Here is a 22229-nt window from a genome sequence, read left to right on the forward strand (position 1 = left end):
GATCTATTTTGCAAATTAAGCTTCCACTTGAAAATTCCATTCCTAAAACAATGCCTTAAAGCTAGATTTTATGATTTTATTTGACATGTCAGAAAATTATTTGATTTTGTGAGATAGGATTTTTATCCATTTGTTTCATTTATGTAACAGTCATTCATTATTCAAAATATTTATTGAAAACATGCTCTGTGCCAATTATTACTTGGTAATCATGGAGTAAACAATGGTTCTTTCCACCTGGCTGCTGTGTTGATTTAATTAGGTTCTTTTTTCCTCCAAGTTCCAGACATTCTGTAAAGGTCGCTGATTATTGATGGCAGGCACACATTTTGAAGTAGAGAGCTAACCTAATGCTTAGGCAGATTACGTGGTGAACTGCATGGTGTGATTTAGGCAGAACAAAGAATCTCCTGAAATATTCTACCCACGGCCCTTTACCTGCTGCCTAAAGTTTCATCTTTAAACAGGCATGATTATCTTTTACTCTTTTTAATCTGTAAAAATGGGACTTCTAAATGGAAGAATAACATACAAAGTTATTAATATTCAATATACATTTATTAAAAATCCATGTGGGGTTAGGATTAGTTTATTTTTACATGAGAACAGAATTCTGAAGGAAAGAAACTGAAGAAAGGAAATAGAAGAACACATTTATCTATTAATTTATTTAGTGCCTTAATATTTATTGAGAATCCACTAAGTACAAGATTCTATGTCATATATTGTAGACTCCTTGTCTCTGGCCAGATTTTGAATAAATTGAAAAATTAGAAAATTTTAGATGGGTGGGAAATGGAAATATCACTATTTTTGTTACCGTAGACTAAGTTAAATAATGTAGCTTTGTGTAAAAACAAAGGCCTATTAATTAAACCCCCAAATTAGACAGACTTGCCCATCATGTCATCGTAGTATTAGACTGGACTGGCCCCAATATATTCAAAGACTGACCAAGGGGAAGAGCTCTTGATCTCTGTGGGCAGCATCTCATGTCCATGTAAGAAAAAGAGTAGGGGAGATGAATTTGAGCATGTCTAGCTTATACTTTCCCAGTTGACCAACCAGAAAAGTCATTTCACTTCCTCTTCCAAGGGAATGAGAAAAAATGCAGGAAGAATCCAAAAGTGTTCCACCAAGTGAATTCCCTTGACTAGGAAGGAAGCATGAGAACACTTGTCCTCAACACTGAGTCCTGGAGGTAGAAAGATGAACAAGACAGTGAACCTTCTTTCAAAGGACTCGCAGAGTCTTATAATACAGAAGTAAAATAGAATCTCAATTTTAGAACCTGTGAAATAGGAAGGATAATACCAATATGTATTTGTTATGAGTGAGTTTTTGTATGTAAAGCATGTCATATTGTTTCTAGTTCAAAAAATAATTCAATAAATATTTGTTTTCCATCTTTTTTTTTTTCACATTTAGGCTGCCTCTACCCTGTTTGGAATGACACATGTTCTAAGTTTTTACAATAATTTGAATCTCTAAACATTCTTTAACAAATAGATAAAATTATAAGCATTTTAAATTAGGTACTGCAAGTCAGGAGACATGTATTTAATAATAATAAACCTGTAAACATTTAAAGAAACCCTGAAACAAATTATTTAACCTTTACTTAACCATAATTATTAAACTTATTCTAGAAAACACTGGGCCAAAGCAAATTATAATGTGAAATACTGTTTCTGACACCACATCAGTCTCAATCTCCAGCTGAAAATAATGGAAACAATTAAACATAATCAAATTCTTAAAGAAAATTGGTCAATCTAGAATTGTGTAACTAGGTAAGTTATCTTTTTAGAAATTAGGATAAACTAAAAACAGCATAAGAAGAACAAAAAGTGAAAATATTTAATCACAGATCCTTGCTGGAGAAACCTTCAGGCAGAAGGGAACAGTACTAAGAATGAAAGTCGGAATTGGAAGGAGGAAAGAAGTCTATAACATACAAAGTTATTAATATGTAATGCTGTTAGTGAACATGGAAGAAATATGAACAAATAGTCTTTTAGTAAAACAATACTTATAATGGTTAATTTGTGGTGATCTACAATAAAGAAATTAAAATATTGGGCAAAAATACCATAAAAGTTGGCATAGGAGTAAACAGTTAAAATATTTTAAATATGTTTCATACATATGGGGGATAAAGATATGGTTAACTTTAGAATTTCTGAAATATACCTGTAAAATTTTTGAAGTTAAAAATTTAAAAAATATATTTAAAATTTCTAAGTTAATTGAAGATAAAAAATTGGAACCAAATAAAATCTTAATCTATTGAAAAGATAGCAAGAATGCGGGGAAAATGTACAGAAAGTCAAAGAACAACAACAAAAATTCCACAAACTATATTAGAAACAAATTGGATCACCCATGATTGTGACAGTTGTTAGGAGAATAAATTTATTGTCTAAATGATAAAAATTATCATACTGAATTAAAATCAAACTATGTTGCTTATAAGAGATTGGCAAACATAAAGACTTAAACATAATGATATACAAGGGTGGAGAAGAAATATCACAGGCAAATGATGGGCAAAATAAAGTTTGAATAACTGTATTAATATCAAAAAGAAGAAAACTTACCAAGAAAAAAAAATCTCTAGAAATACGAGTAGTCATAACATAATAATGGTACAATATGAAGGCTACTATAATAATTTTATCTTGTTTAAAACTAATAAATGACGTCAAAAACAGGGAAAATAGTCAATAAAACTACAAAAAATGGTTGAAAATTTGAGAATTGTGAAAAGCTGTCTTCTTACATCATTTTCAATTACTTAAAGGCCAAACAAAAAAAAATGCAGAGATAAATCTGATCATTTGAAAATCTCAACCCATTGGGTATCTTTAGAACTCTTAACCCAGCATTTATTAATAGTTTATTCTCTGTACTTGCTAAAAAGTATTCTCTTATATGAATATAACACTTCTTTACAATCAATTCTCATTTCCCAGGTTTTGTCATGTCCTCATTTTTATTTATCTTGTAATATAAAGAGATTCGAGGGCCTCCTGCCGCATAAGGAAGTAGAGTAAGGACAAAGGGATTCTGCTTCCTCCTATAGCTCATCATCAGCATCTCTACTGAGTTCACCATATTCTCATGGTATTTTTTTAAGGATAGAGAATAATTCTTTGGCAGAGAAAAATTACTGATGTTGTTTTTTCTTGTCTATTATAATAACCATCTTTTATAGCCCTCTGCTAAATGAATCTATATAGGGAGTGATAATACTCTGTAAGATACTGTAATAACGATTCATGCCATTACACATGTCCAAACTCATACAATGTACAACACAAAAAGGGAACTCTAATGTAAACTGAGGATGTGGGTTAGTATGACGTGTCAATGTAGGTTCATCAGTTGTAATAAAAGTACCACTCTGGTGGGGGATGTTGATAATGGGGTGTCTGTGCATTGTCAGGGCAGGGGGCATATGAGGAATCTCTGTACCTTCGTCTCTATTTTCTATGAATCTAAAACTGCTCTGAAAAAAAAACTAATGCCTTTAAAATGGTTTTCAGTGGTTCCTAAGCATGGGTGGCTCCCTCTGAAGTTTCTTTGAGTTTGTGTCTCAATGCTGACAGAATCCTCTGAGAGGTGCAGGAAGAAGGTTCATCCAGAAGCATTTGCTATTAGCCATATGGAGCATTTCAGATTTTCCCCCCAAAGGCACACAGCAGTTTTAGCATTGTATTTCTTTGCTACAGAAACAGCAATTGAGCATGTCATTCATTTTAATTCAGAGACTATTTAAGTGAACACTAACTGAGTTGTTAGTAATGAGTATTATAAAACATTATGGAGTCTCATCATTCCATCTTTATAGAGCAGTGATAGTGCTTGCTTAATCACAACAAGCATTTTGGAAGCTGATCTTCATAAAACCAAAAGCCCAAACCTGGTTTGAGGAAATGTGTGGTGTTCAACTTTATTATGTCCTTTTGTTTAGAATTTTGAGGACTTAAACTAGACTCTTATGTGACCATTTATGTTTGCTTCTACTCTGATTAAAAGTGTTTTTGTAAAGGTAGGGAATGGCAATCGGTGTTAAGAGATGAATTTTTGGGACTGATTTGAGTGCCAGGTTGAAACAGATTCTGTGCTGGATCTAGACTCAACAGGATTAAATGTACCGTGATCAACTAGTGATGTTTGCTTTGAGTGGAGTAATGATACCTGTGGTATGTATGCCTATTTGGAGCCACTCTTGTTAGAACCAACTTTGCTTAAGTCAGAATCAGAATAATCAGAAATGTCTACAGGAATGTTTTTTTCTCTATTTGAGATTAAATCTCTTGGTTTAAAGAAAGACTATATTATATATTCAACATAATTCTAGAATTGCATTTTCAGTTGTTATAATTCATTGAAATCAATCATTTTTACATACTGAATATGATAAAGGAATACAAATTGATTCTATCAGTAAAATCTGAGCTTGAATGTTGATTTATTTTTATTTAAATAATGCTTACATTATTTTAATTCAATTCATAGAATTCAAACCTTATTAATAACACATATCTCAAAATATGTAATTTGCAAAAGTGTTTCCATATTCTTTATTTTAATTCCACAGGGTTTTAAGCCCAGGAAAGTGAAAAAGAGAAGTTGAAACTAAAGCCTCAAGATAATATTGCCTTGGACTATTTTAATGCCCTTATAGAGTTGATAGACTTGTGGTATGTGAGACTTGCTATAACAATACCTTATGCAATAAACTGCATGGAATTTTATCTGTGGATTTGGGAAGACCAATTGACCTTGGCAATAATTGTCTCAGTGGATGTGGAAGAAGTCAAAACTAGAACTCCAGCCACTTAACCAGCCCTTTTAGCCAAGTCCCTCGTTGATCAGTGTAGAAAAATAATGAGACCTGTTTTGTTTCCAAAGAAAAATCTTGCTATTGTCAACACTCCAACACATCTCATTTGAGACTCAAATTTATTTCAGTTCCTTACGTGCTTTCTGCTATCTGCCTCTATTACCATAAATTATTTCCCCTAGAAATCTCGAATTCAGAAACCAAAAGCACTGGGTGTTTTCATGCAAGAGAAATGAGTCTTATGCAGAGGAAATAATTCCCTCGTTACACTTAGATACGCGGTCTCAGTCTCAGTCTTGGTATCCAGAATCTTCATCTATACCTCCTGCAGGACCCATTGTATCATTGTAGTATAATTGCTACAAATGTTAAAACACATTACTAATCTAATACTAAAGCAAAAGGCCTCTAGGTCTCCTATCTCAAAGTATTTTACCAATATCATCCAGTACTAAACATTTTATGCTTTGCTTTTATAAGCTTTTGTCTACTGTTTCATAAACGCACCTTCCTTAATCTCATCTCCAAATGCATATGCAAAAATTTTGTATTAAATTTCTAATAACTATTAGAAGTTTCTCAGTACAAAAATCTTCTGAGGTCAGTGCTATCTTCCCAATTTAGCTGATAGTAATTGTTTAGATAAAAGAAACAAAAACAATTTCCACCATTTACTGAAACTTGCAATGGAACAGGTCCTGTGTGGAGCTCTTGATGCATCATCGCCTTAGAATCTGACAGTAAACTTACATGAGAGATTCTAGTATAATTCCAACATACAACGAAGTAATTTTCCAAGCATCATGCATCTTGTAATTAATGGAGCGAAGTGTTAAACACAGGTTTTTCTCACTTGAAGCCAAGCTTTTCTTTCTCTTCCATATGTCCATATCTCTCCTGTCTTTCAAGACAAACTGAATGTCACATCTATCCATAAAGACCTGAGATGGTGTTAGTCCTGTGACTTACATAGAACTTGCAGTTGGCACAGTATACTATCATGCCATTCTTGTTGTTCTAGTTTGTTGCTGTTATTCCTATATGCCATCCTTGTATCACTAATGCGACAAAGGTGCTTATTCTGCCTTCACAGTGTCCAGCTCACTGTTGAGCAGCCACATGGGGGAAGGAAGAGGGCTTAGTTAAATGTAGAGGTGGCTGTTTCAGAATTCCGTTTTGAGTATGTCTACTTTGACATGTACCAAAAAAGAGCCTTTCTCACTGCTTTGCTCTTTCTATAAGAGAATTAAAATATGTAGCCACTTGGCCTGATTGTCAGCACATTCCACTACATTGCGTTTTAAAATAATTTTAACAAACAAAAATTGAGATGGAAAATAATAGCAACCTCAAGTAATTGTTGCAACTGGAAAAAAGCCTCTCCTAACGGGATACCAACTGTTCAGTTTTCCACTTAAAGAATTGTATTTTGTGTTCCAAAAAATATATACAATGTACACTGTGGGTTGTCTTAATTACCTTTTTTTTTTTCAATGAGTGTAGAGGACAGTGAGATCCAATTTCATGTACTATTTCAACAGATAAACAAAATAAGACCAAATAATAGCTATTAAAGGAAGTTGAAATGATAATCATGACCATGAGACTGTTATATAATTTCAGATGACATTCATAAAATCATTTGAATTGGGTTCAGTCATTATTCAAATATAAACTGTTTTTTTCTATATGAAATTAATAAGTAAATTTTTCTCCCCACTCCAGAAATTATGGACTGAGAATGAGCCCAGTACATGTATACATTCTGTTTATTGCTGCCATTCATTTATTCATCAATTCATTTGCTCATACAGTATTTACTAGATTTCATTAATATATAGATTTTTGTCACAAAACAATGTTCATTTAATTGAAAAACTTCACTGTAAATAAATCCGTATAGCAACAGTTCACAAGTCTGCCCTAGTTTTTGGTGTGAGGCAGGTAGTAAATTCCATTGAATTTTTGTGTATACCATTTCACAGATGTGAAAAAATGAAAATTCAGACATCATGCCTTGTTATCAAGATTCCATGTGACCAATTTGATGAAGCGTTGCCCTCATACACTGACTTATTAACTACGCAAAATTTAATAATAAAAGCTCCTTTTGTTAAATGCTTGCTCTGTGTCAGGCAGGAACTGTGCTGTGTGCTTTGCATGTGTTAACTTACATAATCCTCAAAACAACTTTAAGTGGCAGTCACTGATTTTCTATGTTAAAAAAAAAAAAAAATAAGGAACCTGAAAGAGGTTGAGATTACTTAACTTTCCTCAGGTGACACCCTTGGCTGCACAAGGAGTAGAGTCTGTATTCGACTCCCTGTCTGATGGACACCAAAGTGCAGGACCAGTTTTCAGAGGTGTAAGTGAGCCTCTACTGTGGCTGAACAGCTTTGCCTTGCTTTGCTTCAGTGAAACCCTATTTTCTTGCTTTTCTACTATGGTATTTACTCAACAGGCAGAACAATAAAAACTCCCTCTCTAGTTTTTGATCGAAGGAGAAAAGATCAATACTTCTCTTGCTTTCTAAACTTTAAGTCATGTTGAGGTCACTGTGCTCAATCACTCTCCTCTATATTTCCACATTGAATCAGGTCTAGAAAATAGGACTATTATTTCTGAAAATCATTAACCTTCCTTTGCTTTCTCCCTTCTTCCCACACCTTTAGCACTTAACCATAGCTACTATGGAAACCAAAGCAAATATCGCCTCATTTATTTTAACTCAGCCAGAAGTATATTAAACATTCAGGTATCTATTTTTGGTATTAAAATCAAAGAGAATAGCTTTGGTATTCAACTGAAAGTATTTATTTGGGAGGTCAGAAGGTCAACTTTATAATCTGGAATTAGAATGAATTGATGCCCTTGATGATTTAATATGCCACATTCAGAATTGCTCTGCGTATTAAGGCCACAGCTGTTGCTCTAACAGCATCATCAGTGTTATGAAATTGATCTTACACAGGCAGAAGGGGTTTCACAAACAAATGACTTGACAGAGTTCTGTTCCATATCACAGTACCCTGCAATCTCAAAGCATTCACTTTCTAAGAAATGAGTCTCGTTCTGGTTTGTTTATCTGTCACTGGGTCTGCTTCCATGTGAATCCAAGCCATCATCATTTCTTGCCTGAGTAATACAGTTGCCTGCTTTCTATTCTACTTGTCTGTACCCTTTCCTAACTATTACTTCTTCTCTACTCAGCAGTCAGATTGATTCTTTTAAAAGTACAAGTCAGATCAAAGCCAAGGATCAACTCAAATTGTCTTTTGAATCCCTGTTTCATTCCTAGAATAGTTTATATCCACACAATGGCCCACAAGGTCCTTCATGATCTGTCCTAATCCCTTTCTGATCTTAACTTTTACATTTTCTCCTCTTCTACTCCAGAAAAACCTAACTTCTGCACTATTCTTCAATCATGCCAGACCTGTTCCTGCCTCAGGGTGTTTGCATTGTCTGTTCCCTTTGTATGGAATGCTCTTCCCTGAGTTATCTACATGGCTAAGCCCATGACTCTCAAAGTTTCCTTTCAGATAACACCTTCTCAGAAGGCCCACCTGAACTACCCTGTTTAAAATTATAACACCCCATCACTTGATCTTCCATATCATACTCTATTGTTTCTGCCATAACACTTACCACCTTTTATATATCATGTACTATAATAATTTACTTGTTAGACTTTAAGTTCTAGGAAGCAAAAGATCTTAATCATCTGTATCTATCGAAATATATTGAGCACTTGAGTAAGTGCCTAATACTCAGTATTTGTTGACTGAATTAAGTAATAAGAAAAGTCTTGTCTATAGCCATGCTACCCTGAACAAGTCTTTTCGCGTCTGATCTCAGAAGCTAAGCAGGGTTGGGCCTGGTTAATACTTGGATGGAAGACCACCTAGGAAGACCAGGTGCTGTAGGCGTAAAAAATAAAATAAAAATAATAAGGGATTGTAACCTGACAAGGTCCTTGGAATCTGTGAGGTCAATCAATGGTTGCCTCACCTAAAAAAGAAAAGAAAGGTCTTGATAGATCCTAACCAACTTCTTTAAAATGACTTGACTTAGAACATGAGCCATGTCACAATATATGTGCTTTTTGGATGGACCGATCAAAGGGATAGGCAGTTATCTTTTTGAAGTCTTACACATAGTGTCAAACCAGCTGCTTTGAGCATTGACTACTCTAGTTTCCAGGTGCATAACTTCAGACATTTAATTATATAGAATTTAAAAATGTTATTAAATAAGTAAGGTACATATATATGAAATTAATTATACTCAATTATCCTATCTATGTCAGAGAATCAAATAGTTTTGTAAATGACATTTCTCTTCCTCTAAAATATCAATAATATAGATGTGCTTATTTTATAAGATGATATACCTGTTTACTAACAGTAAAGAATTATATTTCATAATGCTAACTAATGTCCTTTAGGGTACCAGTTTATCCATAACATAATTATCGTATCCTGGCTTGATTTCTTTATGATATCTTGCTGCTGCACAGATGGTAGAGAGGAAGCAACTGTCTTTGGTTGAGGATTCTTGATAAAGTTTATAGTCATTCAACCTGGAAAAACTCCAAATCATGCCAGCATCTGCTTTTAGAAAAGTTATGAATATGGAATCCATTGCACAATATCTTTAACTTTATTTTCCAGAAAGCAAAATATTGCCATTCCATGGCATTTGTTTAATAATAATGCAATATTCTCAGGTATCCATAAAACCCATATAATCTGTAGCTATCGTTTATTGATTATGACTTCAAAATACTTTCTTCAAACCCTTAGGTTTCATAATTAGTCTAGGGAAGATGAAAAACAGATGGCATTGCAATAAAAGCAATAACAAATACAACAACAAAAGAGGAGAAAACATGGTGAGCATAATGCAGGAGCAAGATAAAAATAAGAATAACAACAGGTAACTGCATGAATGCCTAGTCACCTTTCCTGCTCTTCTCTCAGGCAACCTAATGGAAACCTTCCCACTTACTAACAGTTTTCTGGTGTTGTAGATGATGACCTGCTATGGAGAGTATTATGCTCCTATTGGAGAAACCATTTTATGTATCTATAATGCTGTACTGATGCTTTATCTTTCAAACAACCAAAGATATGAGAGTATAAAACAAGATATGGGAGAAAAAAATATGATCGTATAAAACAAGGTTAGTACAAAAGTATGAGCAGGGCAATTTACTTGACAGTCCAAAAATACACCCACAACATGAAAATGCTTTACAATAGCCTAGGTTTGGTGGCACATCCAGACTCTGATAGAAGCAAATGCCTTCAACCTAGGCCACCACAAATAATTTCTGGGGGAAAAAAAATATTTCTAAGGAAAACACAATGAAAAATAACCAAATACATTGGATAATTGTACCATAAGTAAGAAATTACCAAAATGTCTATATTAATATCCTATTGTTGCTAATTACTACAAACCTAGTGACTTAAAACTACATATATTTATTATCCTATAGTTCTGGAGGTCAAGAATCTTAAAAATAAAGGAGTCAACAGGGCTGTATTTCTTCGGAATCCTCTAGTGGAAAATCTGTTTCTTTGTCTTTTCTAGCTACTAGAGGCCACCTGCATTCATTAGCTCCTGCCACTTCGACCTCTGCTCTCTTCATCGGACCTTCTCTGTCTCTTACCATCCTGCCTTCAGGATGTAAGTTTCCCCTTGTCATATTGAGCCTCCCCAGGATAATCTCCCATCCTAAAACCCTTAATTTAATCACATCAGTAAAATTCCTTTTGTCATGTATGTAAGATGCCTATTCACAGGTTTTAGGGAGGGACACGTGGATATTTTGGGGATTCCATTATCTACCTTCCACAGTAACACATGGAGATAACAAATTCTCAGAATCCAGATATTGGAATTATCAAAACACCTATTATAAAATTATGCTTTTTTATGTTTAAAAAAAATAGAAGAAAGACTGGAAAGTGTGTGTTTTGTACAAGAAACCATAAAAAGCACATATTAACAGGTGTCAACTAGGGCTTCTAAAAATGAAATCAAATAAGTGAAATATTTAAAAGTAGATGAATTTAACAGCACACATAAGAAAATAATTTAGTAAAATTATTTCAGAGAAATATTTTGGAAAAATCAAATTTTCAAAATGCATAAAGAAATGTTTTATTTTCTCTTCTGGGTAGACATATCACAGGTATTCATTTCATAAAGTTTTTTAAGTTCCGCATGTATGCTCTTGGACCCCTCTATATGTAAGAAATATGAAGTGATAAAAAAAGTAAGAGTTTCGTGTAATGATTAGAACCAAACAGAAGGTAAACATGAAAGATTAAATAGAAGATATCTCACAGAATATCAAGTAAATAAAAGAGAAATTATAATAGTAAGTTATAATAGATCCGGGAGATTCAATATTGGCTAATAGAAGATCTAGAAGGGCAAACTGACAAAGTTTAGGGGACTGATTGTCTTAGAAATCATAAAAGACTGAACTAATAAAAGCGGAGCAATTTTCTCCAAATAGACCTATAAATTTGTTATAATTTTACATGTAAAACTAAGTTAAATAAACTTATAAAAGAACATAGAGTTCAGAAATCAAAACAGATAAGATCGTGCATGAAGTTTATACTGATTATCACAGGGTGAAGAGTGCATTGTTTGATAATTAGTGTTAGGACAACTGGTTTTCCAAACAAAAAATCTAGATTTTCTGCTTTGTCCAAACTATACTCTAGATCATCCCAATATCCTGGTCACAAACTAATACCCGTCCATGGCCTGTTACGAACCAGACGCACAGCAGGAAGTGAGTGGCAAGTAAGCGGGCAAAGCTTCATCTGTATTTGCAGCCGCTCCCCAGTGCTAGCATCACCGCCTCAGCTCCACTTCAGATCATCAGGCATTAGACTTTCAAAGGAGCACCGATCCCTCACACCAAAAAGGTTGGGGAGTACTGCTCAAATGAAACCAGAAAAAGTGCAACTCAATAGATAATTACTATGAAAGTGTAATGAGAAAATAAAGGTGAATATTTGATATTTGGTCAATCTTAGGGTGGACATGCCTTGCCAAAATAAGATAAAGATTTTTTTGTTTATAAAGGTCCCTCTTTTTGTATTTGGTAACACAAAACAGTAAAACTTATTTTGAAGAAGTAATCATAAATGATTCAATTTGGCAAATAGTTTTAGACCTCCTAATGTACAAAAAACTGCTCTAGATTCTGAGGATAGCTAAGGAAGAAGATAGACAAAATACCTGATCTCGTGAATTTTAAATTTTAGTGGAAAAGACAGAAAATAAACAAGAGAGAAAAATATAGTCTGGTGTTTCCAAGTGCTGTGGACAAAATAAAAAAAGAGTAGAGGAAGGGCGATCTGTCCTGGCTGTGGCAGGAGTGGAAGCGTGTGGAAACTATGTGGAGTGGTTAGCGCAGGCCTCAGTACCAGGTGACGCATGAGCATCTGAGCAAAGACATGAAGCTAGAAGGCGAGCCACTGAGGAAAAGCATTCCTGGCAAAGGGAACAGTCAGTACAAAATCTGTGTGTTCACAGATCATGTAGGAGGCCAGGTATTTGAAACAAAGCAGGTGTGGAGGAGAGAGGAAGAAATGGAATAAAATTTAAAAAGTGAAGAAGCAAGTGAATTGTTAGGAGAAAATATTTGTAACACTTAATAATAAGAAAAATATTGATGTTCATAAAAGGAAAATAGCAAACAGAACTTGTGGACATACTTATGAATGAGCATATCTCTGAAGAAGCAAATTGGCCAATAAAATATTTAATCTCTCTAGTGGTGAAAGTGATCAGGGAAATAGTAATAAAATAAATAAATAAATATATATATATATTAATTACTTATTAATTCTGTGTTAGGAGCACTGTTTAAAGCATCTAACATAATTAACTCATGTTCTCCTCATAAAAACTCCAAAAATTATATCATTTTTAAGATAAGGATATTGACACACAAAAAAGTTGGCTAAACAAGTACACATAACTTGATAGTGATGGATATTCAGGATTCTGACTCCAGGACCCAGTATCTAAAAAATGATTGGTTTTTATTGTTCATTGATGAAATGGGGGGAAAAAATTATGTTCTCTCCCATTGGTAAAATGTGAGGAAATAGGAAATTTCATCATGATCAATTAAAAAAATAATATGTAACTTAAATTGAACATTTACAATGAATTGGACATCATATTATCAACTCTTTAACACCATCTTCATGAAACTCAGAAGGTCAGAACCTCTCACAGTCATCCAGCGTAGCAGTGATGGAACTTAAATATGAACCCAAGTAGTTTAATCAGAAATTCCTTTTTAAAAAAATAATATTGTTGGAAATAGAGACTGTCTATAGTGTTTTGGGAAAGTATTTTGACAGCACTTATCTAAATTTAATATATGCATAATCTTTCATCCAGCAATTCCACTACAAGGACTATTTTTAATAGATTTGCATAGATAAATAAAAACAAAACTCTTCATCATAATTTTTTTGGGTAAAAAATGAATAGCAACTGAATGTTCATCAATAAGAGAATAGTTCATTAAGTATGATAAATCAGTAATATGTAGTACTACAGTGCCAGAAAAGAAAATGAAATAGAGTCGTATGTTCCAGATGGAAAAGTGGAATATGATTATTATATTTTAAAATAATTTTCACAATAATATGCTACACCTTCATGCTATTTGTGTTAAAATAACCTTTAGATGTGTTACATTTATCAAATAAATAGAAGTTACATGAATATATATACTTATATATGTAAGCGTGACATATACAGGTATAGATTATCATTTATTTGCATATATATAAAATATGGATAAGTAAAATGCATCAAAATATAAATTTAGAAGTATATACTTTATTATGTTATCTTATAAACAGATTATTGAGATATTAAAATAACATAAAATACACCCAAAATGTATATAATTTTGTTTTTAGTATAGTCCCAGGATTGGGCAACCATCACCATAGCCTAACATTTTGTCTTCCCCAAAAGAAATACTGTACTCATTAGCAATCATCTCCATAACCCACCTCCTTCATATCACACACCCATCCATTCCAACACATCTACTAATCTGCTTTCTGTTTCTACAGATTTGCTTTTCCCAGACAGTTCATGTAAATATAATTATATAAGTCATATAAGCCTTTTGTGACTGTTTTTTTTTCACTTACCATAGTTTTAGCGTTCATTCATGTTGTAGGATAGTAAGTTCTACATTTGTTTTATTGATAATTTTAAATTGCATAGATATGCAACTTTATCATTTATCATATGAGTTATTTTTGGCTATTAGAAATAAAGCTCATATGAAAAATTGTATACAGGTTTCGTTTGGACTAACGATTAATTCCTCTTGGTTATATATGTTAGAGTGGAATTGCTTGATCATATGGTAACTCTATATTTAGTAATTTGAGAAACTATCAAACTGTTTTCCAAAGTGGCTGTGCCACTTTACCTTTCAACTAGCAATGTGTTAAGTGTCATTTCTCCACATTCTTACCAATACTTGATGCTTTATGTCTTTTCAAGTGTGGCCATCTTAGTTTGTTTAAAAATGTATCTCATCATAGTTTTGGTTTTCATTTCCCTAATGATTAATCATTGTTGAGTACTGTTTGATGTGTTTATTATCATCTGTATACTGTATTTGGGAAAATGTCTATTTGGATCCTCTGACCATTTTAAAATTTTATTATTTTTCTGTTTGTCATTGAGTTGTAATATATAAGATTCTTATCAGGTATAGTTTCAGCGCAAAAGTTTTTAATTTTGATACAATCTAATATATCTGTTCTTTTTACCATTTGTTTTTGGGTGCTGTATCTAAGGAAACAGTGCTTAACCTAATGTAAAAAAGAGATATTTATTCTGTTTTCCTTTGAGAGTTACATATTTTAAATTCTTAGATTTCAGTCTATGGTACATTTAAGTTTAAAATTTTGCATACGATGTGAGATAGAGATGTAGCTTCATTGTTTGGCATAATTTCTGAAAAGACTATTCTTTCCTCATTTAATCATCTTGGTACTCTTGTCTGAAATAAACTAGTTATAGGTATATTAGTTTATTTTTAAACTCTTGAGTCCATCCCGTTAACATACAAGTCTATCTATGTCAATACTGCATTGTTTTTATTTAGATTTGTAGTAAGTTTAAATATTGGGAATTGTGTCTTTTGACTTTGTTCTTTTTCAAGGATGTTTTGGCTATTCTCTGTCCTTTTCATTTCCATATGAATTTTAGGATAAACTATTCAATGTCTGCAAAAAAAGCCAGCTGGATTTTGATAGCGACTATATCGAATCTATATATCAATTTGAATACCATTGTCATCTTAAGATATTGAGTCTTCTGATCCATGAACATGAGAAGTCTTTCAATTTATTTACATCTTTTTTCAGTCCTTTAAACATTTCATAGTTTTCAGTATACAAGTCTTATGCTTATTTTATAAATCTTTAACTTTTTTGTACTTTTTGATCTGCTATAAATAGAATTATTTTCTAAATTTTATTTTTGAAATTTTCATCACTAGTGTATATAAATACAATTAATTTTTACATATCGACCTTGTGTCTTGCAACCCTTTGTATTATGGCATTTCTCTCCTCCCTTGATTACTCTTTGCTTATTATTCATTGCTTATTATTCTAATTTTTATTTCTGTGTATTCCTTAGAATTGTCTATATACAAAAATGTAATCTGAAAATATAAATAGTTTTACTTCTTTCTTCCTAATTTGGATACTTTTCCCCCCCTCATTGTTCTGTCTAGAACTCCCAGTACAACATTAAATAGAAATGGCAGAGTGAACATCCTTATCTTTTTCATCATCTTGGTATCAAGGATTCAGTCTTTCCCCATTGGGTTTGATGGTAGTTATAGGTTTTTTTGTAGATGTCTTTTAATAGTTTGAGGCTTCTATTTCTAGTTTAAGTGTTTTTTGTTTGTTCGTTTATCATGAAGGCATACTGGATTTTTTAAAATAAGTTTTCTATATTTACTGAGATGATCATATAGTTTTTATCCTTTATGCAATTGATATAGTATATTAATGGGCTCTGATGTTAAACTAACCATACACTCTCGCAGTAAATCCTACTTAGTCTTGATCTATAACCTTTTTTATATGTTACTGGATTTATTTTGCTTATTTTTAAAAGATGTTCGCATCTATATTTACTTTAATTCTTTACAAGTAGTTTCCTTTAGTTCTTTGAACATGTTTATAACATGGACACCTTTAAAGTTAGTTACTATTGCTTTTCCCCTTTGTTGATGTCATGTACATTTTCTTTTCATGTCTCTTAGCTTTTTTACTGAAAACTGTAACTTATAGACAATGTATTGTGGTAACTCTGGGCACACATCCTCTACAGGAGGGAGTATTATTGTTACTCCTTGATTAGTTATATTTTAAATTTGTCTAGTGACACATTCTGTGAAGTCTATTTACTCTGCAATGTGCAGTGTCTGACATTCCTGCTCAGATATCTTTTTCTTTGCTTCAATCGTTTGGTTAAGCTTCTTAGAGGTCAGCCATGATCCACATAAGTCATTTATTGGTCACGGATTATTCTTAAGCCCCCTTAGCCAGTAAGGTTTTTGCCCTATACTATTGGATATGCATATAGTTTGCAGGCTACCACCACTGTTCAGGGTATTTATAGTTTTTTCGATCTGCATTCATCCTGGAATTAGTAACTGAGTGGGTACCTCTTTAAGTGGTCCTGAGTGGGGAAAGCATTGGTCATGCCTACTTGTTTAGACTGCCAGTAGTGAGTATGATTTATTTTTAAACCTGGCTTGCTAGGAGCGAGAGTTGGGTCCAAGAAGCTCATTTGTCAGCCAGGGTCTTGTCAGAGTTGAATTTAAGCCTTCGCGCCAATGGGGTGTGTACTCTGTGTTGATGAGTTGTATGTGGCCCTTGTTCTGATCTTATTGCTCCTGAATGGCTACAGCCCAGTGCACATGCATAACCTTCCTGAACTCCAGGGCCGACTGTGATTCCAGGAGTACTCTTCTTGTGTATCCTTTCCCCTGATTCCCTCTCTTAAAGTTCCAGCTATTCTGCTGTTTTCCTCATGCTTTGTTTCATGGAGCTTCCATCCTTCCTTAATGACTCTTTGCTAAGATGTTTATTGTTTTCAATAATTCTTTTAGACATGGAATTCTCTATGTTCTGTTCTAGTAGTAGTAGCATCAGCACCAGCAGCAGCAGCAGTAGTAATAGTAGTAGTAGTAGTAGTAGTAGTAGTAGTAGTAGTAGTAGTAGTAGTATAAATAATGATAATAATAATAAAAGCTACTCAGAGCTGCAGAGCTCCGTGGGTGAGAGCTGGGGCACAGGGAGGAGAGATGGCGAGCCCTGTGCTCTTAGCTGCACCAATCTGCAATGGAATTTTCATCTAGCTGGGCTGGATAGGGGAGGAAGGTAGTGGGTCATGATTCAAATACTACAGACTCTCACTGTTCATACTGAGAAATTTAGTAGATTTTTCTTGTGAAGTTTTCTTCATTTGCTGTATGGTCTTAAGACAATTTCCACAGACTTCAAATGATTGTATCTTTTATAATTTTTAACAATAAAATTTTTGTTTTGCTGGGAAGAGTGTCTACAGAGCTCCTTATGTTGCTGTTGCAGTAGTCCTGCCTCCTATATATGTGTTTGCACATGCAAGTCATCATGCACAGAAATGCGTGTATAATGTACATCCACCCACATGCACTTGCAAATGAATAGGAAAATATCTGACAGCCTCCGCACACTATCAGCAGAAAAGAAAATTGGGTAAGACTGGCAAAGTGCAGATTTTAATTTTTACCTTATCAGTCATTTCTATTGATCTACTTCTGTCACTCTCTCACTTTAAAACACCTTATTAAGTTTCTGCCAGTCAAAATATGAAATACGTAAATGTTGGCATTCTGGATTCTTTGCAGTCTGCCTCTAAGTTTTTGCCTGATATGTCCCTTACTCTCCTATCTTCCTGTTAAAATCCTGTTTATTATTCAAGGCTCAGTTGAAATACTACTTCCTCATGATTCACTTCCTAATCACACCTTTGCCATTCACATTCCTTTTCCATATAACTTTGTGGGATATATAGTTCAATTAACATGGTTTTTACTGCTAGATTTTAAATGTCTCAAGAGCAGAGATTTTCTTATCCCCCACCCAATTATTTTACACATACTAGAAACTCAGTAGAACTTATTCAGTCTTTAATGAAATATATTTCACCATATGTGGCAGCAGAAATCTCGTTTAAGGCTGTAGCTATATACATTAAACTTTGAATGTAAATAGGAATAGGTACTCCATGAGGTACCCAGTGAAAATGCATTACTTTGAATGCTTTGACTTACAGGGCACAACGTATATACTTTGAGGATGTGAAAGAAATCATCTGAAGGTCTGACTCCCAGAAAAGAGAATACTAAGGAGGCCGATGTTTCCTGAAAGTCAACCCTCCTCCAAGCAGCATGCTCGATGCTTGGCATGCATTAACTTCCTTTTCTGAAATGTATATATTATTCTGTTTTATGGAAGGAGAGTTTGAGGTACAGAGCTGTTAAATGATGTGCCCAGTATCACAAAACCAGTAGCTGGTGGAGCTGGGGCTCAAACTCAGGCCTGATCTAAAGCTTGGCATTCTTGAATTTTAATTTCAGTTCTTGTAACAAAACTATTTTAAATTAATTATTGCATAACTGGCAGTGATCTTTAACTTCTGTTTTCACTGTTTGAGGACATCTTAAAAATCAATGGCATATTGGACTGACTGTATCTTTCTGCCTCATCAGATACTGTCCCGTATGTATAAACACAATCAGGGGTGTGGCTTCTAACACCCAATGACTGTAAGTAAGACCAGCAAGCCCGCCTGGCATTTCCTGAAGAAACAGCCTTTCAGATGTCTCCCTAGTGGGAGACAGAGGTCATTGCCAACTACATAATAGGCAGACCTATCTTTGAGAAACAGTATTGGCTAAGATCTCAAAGAAGAAAACATTTATCCAAACTTGCATATTAAGCAGAGCAGGTTGTCCTTAAAAATTTCCCCCTTCCCTCTCTCCACAATAACAGATAGATGGCAACTATTTGGGAAATGCCTCCTTTTATTTATTTCAGCATCTTTCATAGAGGATGCTGTGAAAAAAGCAATGTTATGCTGATAGCAAAGTATATGTAAACATGTCATAAATAACTGGAATTGAGCCTAATAGGCCACTGGTTTAAAACTAGTGTGGTTTGTTTCTTAGTGTGGGTAGTCACATAAGCACTGCATCACCATGCTCTGCAGTGACAGATTTTAGAGCAAGGATGTGTTGTATAACTGATCTTCTTTGTAGAACTTAAATGACACAGTGTTATAGACATTTGGGTACTTGGAAAGAACAATATGGTCAGTTTGATCCACTAGGGTTCTCTCTAAGACCTCTCAAGGGAAAGTCCTTAAATATGTGGCTTCCTGTCATTCCCAGGGCCAATGAATTATGTCATGCCACTGTAGGCAACAGTTTGAACAGCATTGATCATTGCACCAGACGAACCCTAACTCAAATCCTGTCTCCACCTGTGACTAACAGCATGACCTTGGGTGAGTTACTAATGCCCTCTAGACTTTAGTGTCCTCATGTGTAAAATGGGAATAATAACATCTAGCTCCTTTGTTGTAGGGATTAAGTGAGATGATTAAGGTTAGAGAAATAAAACGAGCTTGCTTTTTGTTTTATTTTTTTAGCTTAACACTTAGGTGCTATCTAAAGTGCTGTATTGAGAAGCTTTTAGAAATGAGGCTCGGGCTCAGCATGAGAGAATCCTGGTGGATTGGTGATATTTCCGTGGACATCGGTTGGGAGATGGCAGCATACTTTGCAATATTTCTCATCTTCAAATCTTAGTCATTGTCACTGGTTTTTCCAACCCCAGACTGGAGAAAAACAAACAGAAGAAAATATAGTTCTACTAATACAGGATGTTTTCCCCCACAAAATCTAGATTTAAACAATTCTAAATTTATGGTAAATAAATTTAAATTTGATATAAGCAAAAGATTTCTGGTAGTTGAATTTATTATCTCATGGGAATAAAATCCCAAGAGATATTTGAAATAATTTAGGAATTTTAAGAGTAGGCTGACAAATATTCATGTACATCTCTAGAGTCTAAGTGGAATTACCTGGGATAAAAAGAAATTACTGAGTCTAAATAATATGTAAGTTTTTTTTCTGGCATTTTAAGTGATATTTTTATTTCATAGTAGCATGCATTTTGTGAGTTATTTTTATCGTTGCTGCAGTAACAATTATTAATTTAGGCAGTTAGTAAGTTAGAAATGATGTGTCTTGGTTACTGAGCATAAGCAAAGTGGGAGAGAGAGAGAGAAAGAATGAGAAAGGAAAAGAGAAGGAAGAAGAAGAAAGAAAGGAGAGAAATAGAGTTTTTTCTTCAAGGAACTCATAGCCTGGAGGGACTGCTTTAATTTTTTTTTTTTAGATACTAATTTAAAAATTATTTCAAGTTGCAGAGACAGAGATCAGGAAGGCAACTTGCAGTGCATATTATTTGTTTCTTAAAATTTAATGTGCATATAAAATTCCCCAAGAATTTGGTATTTGAATGCAAATTCTGACTCAGGCAGTCAGGTTAGGACCTGGATCATGTGTTTCTAACAGGTTCCAAGATGATGTTGATGCTCTGCTCCGGGCATTAACTTGGAGTGACATGATGTCGTGGGACCCAGCTTCACCACCAATGAAGAGCTCATTCTGAGGCAATTTAGTTACTTGTGGAGATCAGTGAAAATATTGTGAGCAGCAGTTTTGAAATATGGAATCTTTTATGGAGCTTAAAAAAAATTATTGCTGTAGGATCTCATCTTTCCCCTTGCCTTCCCCCCCCCACCCCACCCCAGAGATTTTAATGTAATTGATATGGGATGTGACCTGAGCTTCAGGAATTTTAAAAGGTCCCCAGGTTTATTAAGTTTATGTTTCTGTTGCTTCTGTGATGAATTACCATAAGCTTAGTCACTTAAAAACACAAATTTATGAATTTATTATCTTACAGTTCTATAGATCATAAATCTGACAGGGAATTTACTAGGCCAAGATTAAGGTGTCAGAAGGATGCATTTTTTTCTGGAACCTCTAGGGGAAATCTATTTCCTTACTATTTCCAGTTTCTAGAGGCTGCTTGCTTTTCCTGACTGATGGGCCACTTTAGAGCCAGTAAATAGGGCCAAGTCTTCCTTATGCTGCCAACTCTCTGGCACTCTTTTTCAGAATCACTCGTTTGCTTTTTAAGAGCTCTTGTAATTATATTGGGTCCAGCACATATTCCAGGATAATCTACCTATTTTAATGTTAACTATTGAGCAATCTTAATTCCATCTGCAGCCTTGATTTTTCTTTCCTGGGCTACCTATCAGATTTGAGCTACACAGATTAGGACATGGACATCCTCAGAGGCCGTTATTATGCCTACCACACAGTGTGATTCTAATATTCAGCCAGGGATGGAAACCAAAAGAGAGCTTTGTCGCCTAGATCAGACCGGAGAGAAATAAAAATGATCTGGAACCATTAGCCGGGAGGTAGACTTAACCTTTTACCCTTGTCAGATATTCCTCACTTTAACGATATATGTATCTTTCTTTTTGCCTGAGGAAATAAAATCTCCTCTTTAATATGTTATTACTGGGTCTCCATTAGATATACAGGATATAAGATGAACTGAGAAAAAAGAAGTTCATAAGTAAGGAAAATGTGTGGTGATGAGGGAACCTTCAAATACCAATCTGGTGTTTGCGAATTATTCACACACCTTAGATTGAACATTTTCATTTTATTCTTTGAGTTTATGATCTTCACTCTTTTTTATGCCTCTGGCCACTGCTTCGTTTCAGATGTCTGATAAATCTCTTAAATGCCAATACCTTGGGCACAGAAGGCCACACTGTGACACGTAAGCTTTAAAGTGACAATTCAAAGGTAAAGGTGATACTAAAAGAGTAACGAATCACCTTATTTTTACTGTGTACCCTATTATAATGCAAATATAGTTGTTCTGAGTAATCCTATTCTTCAAGATCTAAAATAGCATGGTTTGACAGTTAAATGTGATAGGAGAAATAAGTACATTATAATGGAGGTAATCAACTTCTCAAATCTGCATATTTACATGCAAAATCAGTGAATAAAAATCTAGGTTGGGGAAAGGGTAAATATTTTAAGATTCCAAATACAAGGACCAAAATTACTTACATAAAATGAGTCAAATATCTGATATCACATAATTAACTTAGGCATTTCTCATTTCTG

The 22229-nt window shown here is 34.1% G+C and overlaps 1 long non-coding RNA gene and 1 pseudogene across 2 annotated transcripts in view; both read left to right on the top strand.

The window, feature by feature from the left end:
* Positions 1 to 22229, top strand: part of LOC107521912 — a 75764-nt gene that overhangs the window by 44153 nt on the left and 9382 nt on the right. The gene's annotated exons all lie outside the window — the stretch shown is intronic.
* LOC118605623 lies at positions 8663 to 8781 on the top strand (annotated as a pseudogene).

Source organism: Rousettus aegyptiacus, unplaced genomic scaffold (genome assembly GCF_014176215.1).
Source record: "Rousettus aegyptiacus isolate mRouAeg1 unplaced genomic scaffold, mRouAeg1.p scaffold_m13_p_7, whole genome shotgun sequence".
Classification (NCBI taxonomy): domain Eukaryota; kingdom Metazoa; phylum Chordata; class Mammalia; order Chiroptera; family Pteropodidae; genus Rousettus; species Rousettus aegyptiacus.